Raw genomic sequence first — 10,162 nt, 5'->3', positions numbered from 1 at the left:
CGTGCTATTTTCTGCGGCATGTAATTTGAAATTCTAATACATGATAATTCATGAGTATGTCCTTTTGAAAGGAAGATCTGCAAAATGCAAATATTGCATAAACTCGGATACATGTCTGTTTGTTTTCACAGCAGTGATCACCGACGATATATGCAAAAAATTGCATAACCCACAGACAATTCAATAAAACAGATTACTTGCCATGTTGTGTAATCTTTGTAAATGACTTGAAATATTCAAGTTCATGCATTTTGATCAAAATCTAGATATTGGAAGACTGATAGAATTCATAAAAAGATAAAGCTGTAGAAATACATTTAAGCAGATGTTACTCATTGATGAATAAAACAATTGATGTGAATATACTATACAATGGATGACATATTCAGTGAACAGGTTATAGAACCTTTACGAAATGACAACAATTAATCAACTGGCACTCAAATCGTTTAGAAATGACAATTAATTAACTGGTGCCTTCAATAAATGACAACAATTAATCAACTGGTACTAGTACAAGTACCTTTTTAGAAATGACGACTATTAATCAGCTAGTACTAGTACCTTTAAGTAATGACGACAATTAATTAACTAGTACTAGAAACTTAAGTAAATAACAGCAAGTAATCAACTGGTACTATTACCTTTATTTAATGGTTACAATAATCAACTGTTTTTATAACTTTTATTAAATGACGATAATTAATTAAATTAAAAAAAAACAAAAACAAAAACAACAAAACCCCCCCCAAAAAACAAAACAAAAAACAAAACAAAAATACAAAAACAAAAACAAACAAACAAAACAAAACAAATAATAACAAAGAATCTAAAACCGGAAACAGACTCAACTAGATCAAAATTACTTCCTAGCTAAGTCCTATTTGCACACTGGAATATTTGTCTTTATAACAAACATTGGGTTACGTATTGCAAATATAGTTTTTTTTTCAAGGTATCTATATTTGAACAAAACCAATCGGAAGATAGAAGACAAACAGTTTACTGAAATAACTGTATTCTTTCAGTAATGTCTTCTGATATATTCTGAGAATTTTTCTGGGACAATAAGCCGGTTCTGTCAGTAGCTACATCAAAAACACGCCTAATTCTAACACAGAAGACGTCTTTCCTTTTACTTTCCTTATGACATTCCATCAAAGTGGTATCTAATAGACTTAATATCAAAAGACAAAGGAACGGATATGGTAACAAATGCACCAGTGTATAACATAAATACAAGTATAACGACTAGACAGGACAAATAGACACTCATAACAAATAACCAAAATAACGCGTCAAAGAAGCAAAAGTAAATGAGCAACCTAGACTCCACTGAACACTTGGAGTATTGACAAGGTGTACCGATAGGGTAAGCGTCATTTGCTTTTCTTGTAATATCCACCGAGATGCTCATAAAATGTCACGCCCGGGGAAGACAAAAGAGGAAAGGAAAACTATGAAGCCATGAAAAAATCGGTTCTCATGGTGCAGATGTATACACCATGTCGATCCACGACTTCATGACGACGACCCTAAGACTTCTGTAGTGATGACTTCAGTCTAAGTAAGTCCTGACAGGCTCCAACAGGTCGATCCACGAGTTCATGATGACGACCATAACACCTCTGTAGTGATGACTGCAATCTAAGTAAGCCCTGAAAGGCTGCGACAAAAGTAACAAAATACAAGTCACAGAACGATGATCTATTTGGTATCATATGGACTATAATACATGTAACAGAACGATGATTATTTGGTATCATATGGACTATATATTTTTTTGATATTTTTTTTTATTTTGAGAATTTGTATATCAATTTGTTTTTTTATTTCATCCTCTTAACTACTTGGTTGTAATGCTACTGATGAGGGGTTACTCATTGAAACACGTGTACAACATACCGAAATTGACAAGATTAATATGAGTGGTATATTTGCCCTATAAATAAATTAAAATTCTTTAACTACGTAAAGGATGTTAAAATGATGTTAAATTTTAAAGTTGATGACCAGGGATGATGATGAAGGGAATTTTATATGACATCTAAGTGGATATTAACACCAGCTGACAAGGAAATATTTCGTCTGATAAAAATAATTAGTGATCTCTCTTGTGATAAATGTGTTAGAACAAAACAATGATTCTGGAAACAAGGCAATGTATCTACATAGTTGGAACGAGGAAAGTGAAACAGGGGGTAAAGTATGGAAATGACCTATCAAACTGGTATTTAAACAAATAAAAAAAATAAACTGGTCTTGAATATGGAAAGAAAAGAGTTTGAAATATAAATCAACATAATAACAGTCACTACATCTATATCAGGGTTGTAAAGTCTTATGTTTTTTAAATGTATATGAAACACAGAAAACCACGGTATAAAGAAATAAGATAAAAATGTTAAAGATGATACATCAAAAACTTGAAGATAAAAAATACTTAAAAACTTGAAAATAGAAAATACTTTAAAAAAGATTCTAGGCTTTTTGCATAAAACCAATAAAATTTATTAAATCGTGGCACAGAAATGAACAAAACAACAGAACAGAATGCTAATTCATACGTGTATAAAATATGAAGGACAACCGATATTGGGAAACGCATACAATGCACCCGGGTATAACCTAAGAAAATTTGTAAAAACTTTCAGTGTTTCACCAAAAGTATTCCAACTTGAGTAAAAACATCTTCCGAGTTGCTCATTTACTTTTCTTAGTTTGTATGTATTATTTTGGTTATTTTATATTCCTTGTTGTGTGTGTCAATTTTCTCCAAGTCTGTTCTTTGTCCCTGACTTACATTCTTAAACTAGTTTTATTAGGCCTAAATTATCCCCCTTTAACGTAATATCAATAAAGAACTAAAACAACAAACAAACGCACATAACGCAATAAAACATCCAATTCTCTCCACAGAATACCTCAACATACACCATATAGACAAAAAAAGCGATATCCACTTAAAGAACGCTTGCAGTCACTGAGATATATTCCTGATCTATGTTGAGAACACATTGTGTTTCATATCCCCAATAAATCCAGGGAGTGAAAGCTCTGTTTTATATATGTAGCTAATAGCCAAACCATACAATAATTGTTTATTTGTCCATTTTTCTGTGGCATCACGCCTGTATATATAATTTTCCTTTGAAAATATAGAATAGTCCTTGTATATAGAATTTTCATATCAAAGCATAAATATTATGCAAGAACCTACCAAAGCTCAAGAAATTTTTACCGTTCCTAACTTTTTAAAAAAATCATTGGAAAAAGGTAATTATGTTGTCACATTGTACAGTCCTAAATCAAAAGTTTTACGGTCAAAAACTTACAACGTTGATCGTCATGATGCAATTTCCGTAGAACACAGATTTGTTCACAATGTAGAATTTTCTCTTTTATTGACTCTGATTAAACATCAAGTGAGCATTTGGGCGGTCGGGTGATTCTAGAAAAGAAAAGAGAACAGAGTACGCACAAGTGCGTCCTCCGAGTTTTTAATGGATTCTAGATTGCTTTTTCTTTCTTTTTTTTTTTTTTTTTTTTTTTTTTTTTTTAAAGTTTTTGTGTGTATTTAGTTCATTTATGTTATTAAAAGTGACTGCAATTTGTTGTTGTAGCTAAATCTTGTCATCTTGTCTTGATGTTGTTTTATCGTCATTCTGTCTTTGCCTTGTTGTTTTAGTATCACCTTGTCTTTGTCTTGTTTTGCTTAATTGTCGTCCAGTCGTTGCCCTGTGTTTGTTGTATGGTCATCCTGTCGTCGTCTTGTTGTTGTTATATTGTTATCCTGGTGTTATCTTGTTGTTTTATCGTCATTCTGTCGTTGTCTTATTGTTTCATTGTCTTTCTGTCGTTGTCTTGTTGTTGTTTTATCGGCATCCTGTCGTTTTCTTGTTTATTGTTTTATCGTCATGCTGTCTTATTTTGTTGTTGTTTTATCGTCATCCTGTCGTTGCCATGTTTTGTTTTATTGGCATCCTGTCGTTGTCTTGTTTTTGTTGTATGGTCATCATGTCGTTGTCTTGCTGTTTTATTGTCATCCTGTCGTTGTCTTGTTGTTGTTTTCTTGTCACCTTGTCGTTGTCTTGTTGTTGTTTTATATCATCTTTTCTTTGTCTTGTTTTGTTTTATTGTCGTCCAGTCGTTGTCTTGTGTTTGTTGTATGGTCATCCTGTCGTCGTCTTGTTGTTGTTATATTGTCATCCTGTCGTTATCTTGGTCTTGTTTTATCATCATCCTGTCGTTGCCTTGTTGTTTAATCGTCATCCTGTCGTCGTTGTCTTGCTGATTTATCGTCATCTTGTCGTGATCTTTGTCTTGTTTTATCGTCATCCTACCGTTGTCTTGTTGTTGTTTTATCGTCGTCCTGTCGTTGTTTTATTATGTTTTATTGTCATCTCGTAAACTGAAACTTGCATTTATTCACTTCTTATAATCTCATAAATGTTTTATTTTCATAAAACATGATTCAGGAAAAAAACAAAACAAATTGATGCATTTTACCTACAAGTAAAAACAAAGCACACATAGAGTATTCATTTGGTAGTGTAACTTCAGTAATACAATGTATAATACTAAAGATCAACAGTAAATGAATTTTAATTTATTACCCTTTATCTCATAACCGTAAGTCCCGCCACTATAATCAATTTTCTGATCAATCAAATGTAATACTGTCACGGATCTTTAAGTTATCTAGATTAAAGAGGACTAGTTGGTTGCCTCATACTTTGTTAAAGTACTTTAAATCCATCAGACTGAGTATACATGCACTTTGGCAAGTCATTGATATACTTTTGTGTTTACGGTAAATGTTTTATTTCCACGATGATATTTTAGAGTCATAGTACGCCTGTTTGTCGTTAAATAAAATCCAAGTTGCCATGGGATTTATTCGGTTTTCTTGCAATGTGCAAATGTTCTTAATACTCCCAGTTTTTTAGTGGAGTCCGAGTTGCTCATTTACTTTTGTATGTATTATTTTGGTTATTTTATGTTCTCTGTTGTGTTTGTCTGTTTTCCATGTCGTGTCTTTGTCCCTGGATTACATTCTTTTTATTACTCTTACCAATTATACTGAATATAAACAAACACAAAATATGCAGCACGACCGTAAGTTAAATCTTAGTTGAACTCAATTAAACTGGAAGGGTAAGTTTCACTACTGCGAGAAAGTTTCCGAGGATTTTAAACATTTTGCTGCTATATAATGACGTATAATATACGGACAGAAAGACGGAAAAAAATGACATATCCCTGAAAGTTCGTTTTCATATGCGATACGGAAACACCATATCATAAACCATATACTATATATACCGCAAAGCATGTGGACTAACTAAACCTTTAGAACATTGGTGCGTGTATACCTCATAGTTCTAACCGTTTGCAACTATTAATGTTAGTAGGCAATCGAATTCACTTCATAGTTTGTTCTTCATTTGCAAAGCTCAGAAAGAGTAATCAAGGGAACCAAAGTTATAGCGGTAATTAAAAGAATGTTATCCAGGGACAAAGACCCGACATGGAAAACAGACATACACAACAAGAACATAGAGTAACTAAAATCATACATACAAAGTAACAAAGGCAAATGAGCAACTCGGACTCCACTAAAAACTGGGAACATGGACCAGGTGCACTGGTAGGGTAAGCATCGTCTGCTTTTCTAGAAACACCCACCGAGTTGCTCATAAAAAGTCAAGTCCGGGGTAGACGAAAGAGGAAAGGAAAACTATGACACGTTGAACAAATCAGTTTTCATGGCGCAGATAGATACACCATAAGGATCCACGAGTTCATGATGACGATCATAAAACTTCTGTAGTGATGACTTCAAACTTGTAGCAACATAACCCTGCTCCAGAAGCCCATTTGTTAGAATTCTAGCGCGAAACACATATGTTATATCAATAACAACATATATATTGAGCATTTACATTTGATTTTCCATTGATGTTCGAGGAAGCCCATTTGGCAGCATTTAAATTGTCAGTCCCATTAGAAATATTGTCGAATATCTAGCTTGGTGGTAAAGACTTTTTAATATTATAGTTCCTTATATAGGGAGTATTATCATAACAAATGACTGCCCAAAGCACAGTGATATTGCCTGAAACGTTAATAATGCATCGAGCCGCATGCAAGGACGAGGCAGTCTTACTTCCCAAATGCAGAAAATGTATGAAAATACCTCCTACATAAGCAACTACCGTGGTACTTATTTCATTGAAGAATCTAATTAGGTCATTATCATATCGCAATAACGCCTTTTTGGCATTAAAACATACATCAAAGAATACAACATGACCATGGTCTAACCAATTAGAAAAGTCCATCTTTTCGTGCCGTGAAATAATATATGCTTCTTTCATTTTGCTTCAACTTACCAAGTGGTGTTAGGGTTTCCTCGTCGTTCATTACAGGCCCATGTGTGGCATTGAGCTGATATTTTGCATTCCAGTGGAATTTGTACAGCTTTGAGATATACTTCATATCCATTCTCCTTATGCTGTCTATGAAAAATCGGTTAAAAATAGATACTTAGAAAAAAGACGACAAATAAAATTATTGAAATATGCTATATTCGGCTCTTATGAAATATGTGAATTTTTATGATGGAAAATGTAATAACAAAATGAAGTATTTAGAAGTAATACTTTCCATTGAACACTTACAAATTCCAACTGTAATTAATTTGTATTAGGCCGTATACATATAAATATACATTTCCCCAAGACATGATGGAAAAATGGGATACCTCGTCAATAAAGTGATTCTTCGTTTTAATTTAACATCATTATAGAATTGTCATTCCCTCTATGTATACCAACAGATAATTGTCAACATCATACACCACTATCCGTAAATATCAACATCATACACCACTATCTGTAAATATCAACATCCTACACCACTATCCGTAAATATCAACATCATACACCACTATCCGTAAATATCAACATCATACACCACTATCTGTAAATATCAACATCATACACCACTATCCGTAAATATCAACATCATACACCACTATCCGTAAATATCAACATCATACACCACTATCCGTAAATATCAACATCATACACCATTATCTGTAAATATCAACATCATACACCACTATCCGTAAATATCAATATCATACACCACTATCTGTAAAAGTGTTCAATATCAAATCCATTGATATGAAATCAAATAATTATCAACATTAAAATAATGAAGAATATAAGCAAAATCAATGATTAAAAAACGTGCATGATATTTTTTCTTACATTACATGGCATTAGATGTCTGTCCGCTAAAGGCAATATAGCACAGTATCATTCTACCCATGTAGGTAGTTGTTATTGTTTTGTTTTCAACCAATGTGAGCTATTTTGAGATTTGCTTTACTTAGACCAATTATAAAAGATAAGACTATAAAAATGCTTCATTGGTGCTGATAAGTACAAAAAGGATTTAATTTCAGGTAACGGAATTGATAGAAACGTTGGATGGAGAAGCATTTGAATTTTACTTGGTTAGTCCAGATAATTCAATATCGGATAAAGATGACGTTATTCGGAAGTTGTGCGAGGTAGTGAGAATCTACTTAATTTGGAAGAGTAATCAAGGGATACAAAAAGTAGTGTGTAGTTTCGGCAAGCTCTGACATAACATGAGTTGTGATAAGAAACTCCACACGCAGGGGCTGAAGGGATTATGCCACAAATAAAAGGAAAGTTGACAATACGGAATGAAAAGACATAGCATTTTTCGTTAAGTTTTGTTAGTTTTGCTTTACCATCGCTTTCTAAGTGTAAGTCAAGATATGAGGCTAACTTCACAGTGTCTGTAGTATCCTTTATTTCAAGTTTTTTGGGGTTGGCTTTGTCTGCTGGTACGATAACATATTTGTCATGTATAGTAGACAATGCTTTTGTTACATCGGGGTCTTTGAAAACTGGTGTAGCATTGACACTCTCCCCGTGCAGGTCCGGGTGTTTAAAAGAATAGGCCTGCAGCAGCGCTAAGCTTGCCGTAAAAGGCGACTAAATAGTGCTCAGAAACCTAGCCGGGGGTTAGGCGCTCTGCCCACAGAGCAACTGGGATGTGTGCCCCAGGTGGTGGAATGGGGTATCCCTGGCATGTTACACGCTGGGTTTATCAGGCTATAATACGGAAAACCTGACCGCAAACCATAGTGGTGCACCGTGTTGGGAAAGATGCCACGTTCCTCGCACGTTAAAGAACCCTGCTGTGGTATTCGATAGGAGTAGGAACCTTTGCGCTCCGCCACAGGAGGCTAAATTTCCCGACCTTACCTATCCTCTCTTTTTCTAGTGGCAATCAATATTTGTCGACCCTGTTGTCCTTGTGACCCATCCTTTTTTTTATCATTTCATGTTCATTGTCTGAATATAGCTGAAATATTGCTGCTCGGACGTTAAACCCCAACAAACAAACAAACAAACAAGCATTGAAACTCATCGAACTACTTAAAACTTATATACTTATACACTAAAGACCTCACAGTCTTTACCTACTCTGACAGAGGGTCAATGTCTTCTTGTTATCGTTTTATCCATTTTCTTGCGTAGTCCTCCAAGACATCGATAAGAATTTTAAAGTTATAATTCCAATTTATAGAGCGTGGTTCAGCGTACTTGGCACGTACTTAGGATCGTATGGAGAATTCGTATTTAATGATGTTCAAATCTCCCGTAGTGACCGGATGGACCATATTCAAATGGAGAGTTTTTGCGAGAACAATCAGGTGTTTTAGCCTTTAAGTCCTCATTCGCGAGGTCCTGCAAAGCCTTTAATAATTGAAAATTTTGGATGCAATAGCTAAAGTAGAGGAACATGAAATAATCGGTATTTATTTGTCTTTGAAATACGAGGGAATTTTGTTTGTGACGTTTTTGCGATGGAGGATATTAAGCAAATTAATTGCATCTATACCTTTGTTGGCAAAGGTAGTGGAAGAAATGATCGTTTTTCTTCATCTTGACCTTTTACAAGAACTGGGTTTATAGATTCTGTGGAAACCAATATCCAAAATGAAAGTCTGTATAATGATGAGGTAGGTTCAGAGACAGGAGTGTCAAGACTTGTTTTATAAAGAAAGGTTTTTGCTTAAAGAGGAATCTTTAACTATGATTTTGAAGAATTCCTCGCTTATTCTTTCTGTCTTCTTGCTATCAACATTTATATTTTTAACAAACATGTGTATAGTAAAAACAGTTTCATTATCATCATCAAAAAAGTCTTTTTACAAAAAAGTAAATTATTTCTCAATGTTAAAATTCTGATACATTACAATACCAAAACAACTCTATACATTAACGTTGTATTTCCGTTATACTGGATGATAAGAGGTATATGTGAGACTGATTGTTTGATCGTGTTCTCAGTTATAGTAAATATCGCCACTCTAATTGAAATCATTTATCACACCATAAGTTACTTTGTTATTGTGGACTTTAAAAAGCTTACAATACCTTGATGAGTTATTAGAAGAGAAGATGATTCTAAAGTAGAGTTGAAATTTCAAAAAAGGTTTGGGTAAAGAATGGCCTAAATCGGCTTTTCTACAGATTTTAAATCGGCCTTTCTGCAGATTTTAAATTGAAATATAAACTTGTTTCTTATAAACTTTCTTGATTTCAAGAATGGGAAATTACGTCTACCCATTAAATATTACAGATCCTAGAATATTATCTGTTAAAAAAGTTATAAAGAATATCGTAACTGATTTAATTTGCAAAAGATACACAACTAGGTTTCTTGAAATCAGGATATGTTAGTCAAGGATTATGGTCGTTCTTTCCTATTTCATATTGAGAGTGACTATAACAGTGGTTAAGATAACTTTATTTGTTATTTATCATGACCGTTTTGACTGTAATTACTTTTGATGTAACATGTGCAAGTCATTAAAAGTATCTTAATATGATTGACATATTGCACCAAAAAACTATCAGAAGGCACTATAAAATATCATTTTTCTCCATTAAATTTGAAGTCTCTGAGCCACACCAGATTCCTTTCATGAAAGCCACCTCAAACTGAGTCAACACTTAGATAGTGCGTGCACTTTATTTAGTGTTACATGTAACTTTGCCCTTGGACGCAGTTTCAAAGGCCAAAATCTGTGCATAAGTTCTTCAATGAT

The sequence above is a fragment of the Perna viridis genome, chromosome 1, assembly GCF_037379345.1.
Source record: "Perna viridis isolate PV_CMFRI_1.1 ecotype Kerala chromosome 1, ASM3737934v1, whole genome shotgun sequence".
Lineage (NCBI taxonomy): Eukaryota > Metazoa > Mollusca > Bivalvia > Mytilida > Mytilidae > Perna > Perna viridis.
The sequence above is the reverse complement of the archived record's forward strand: the minus strand, read 5'-3'. Positions refer to the sequence as shown.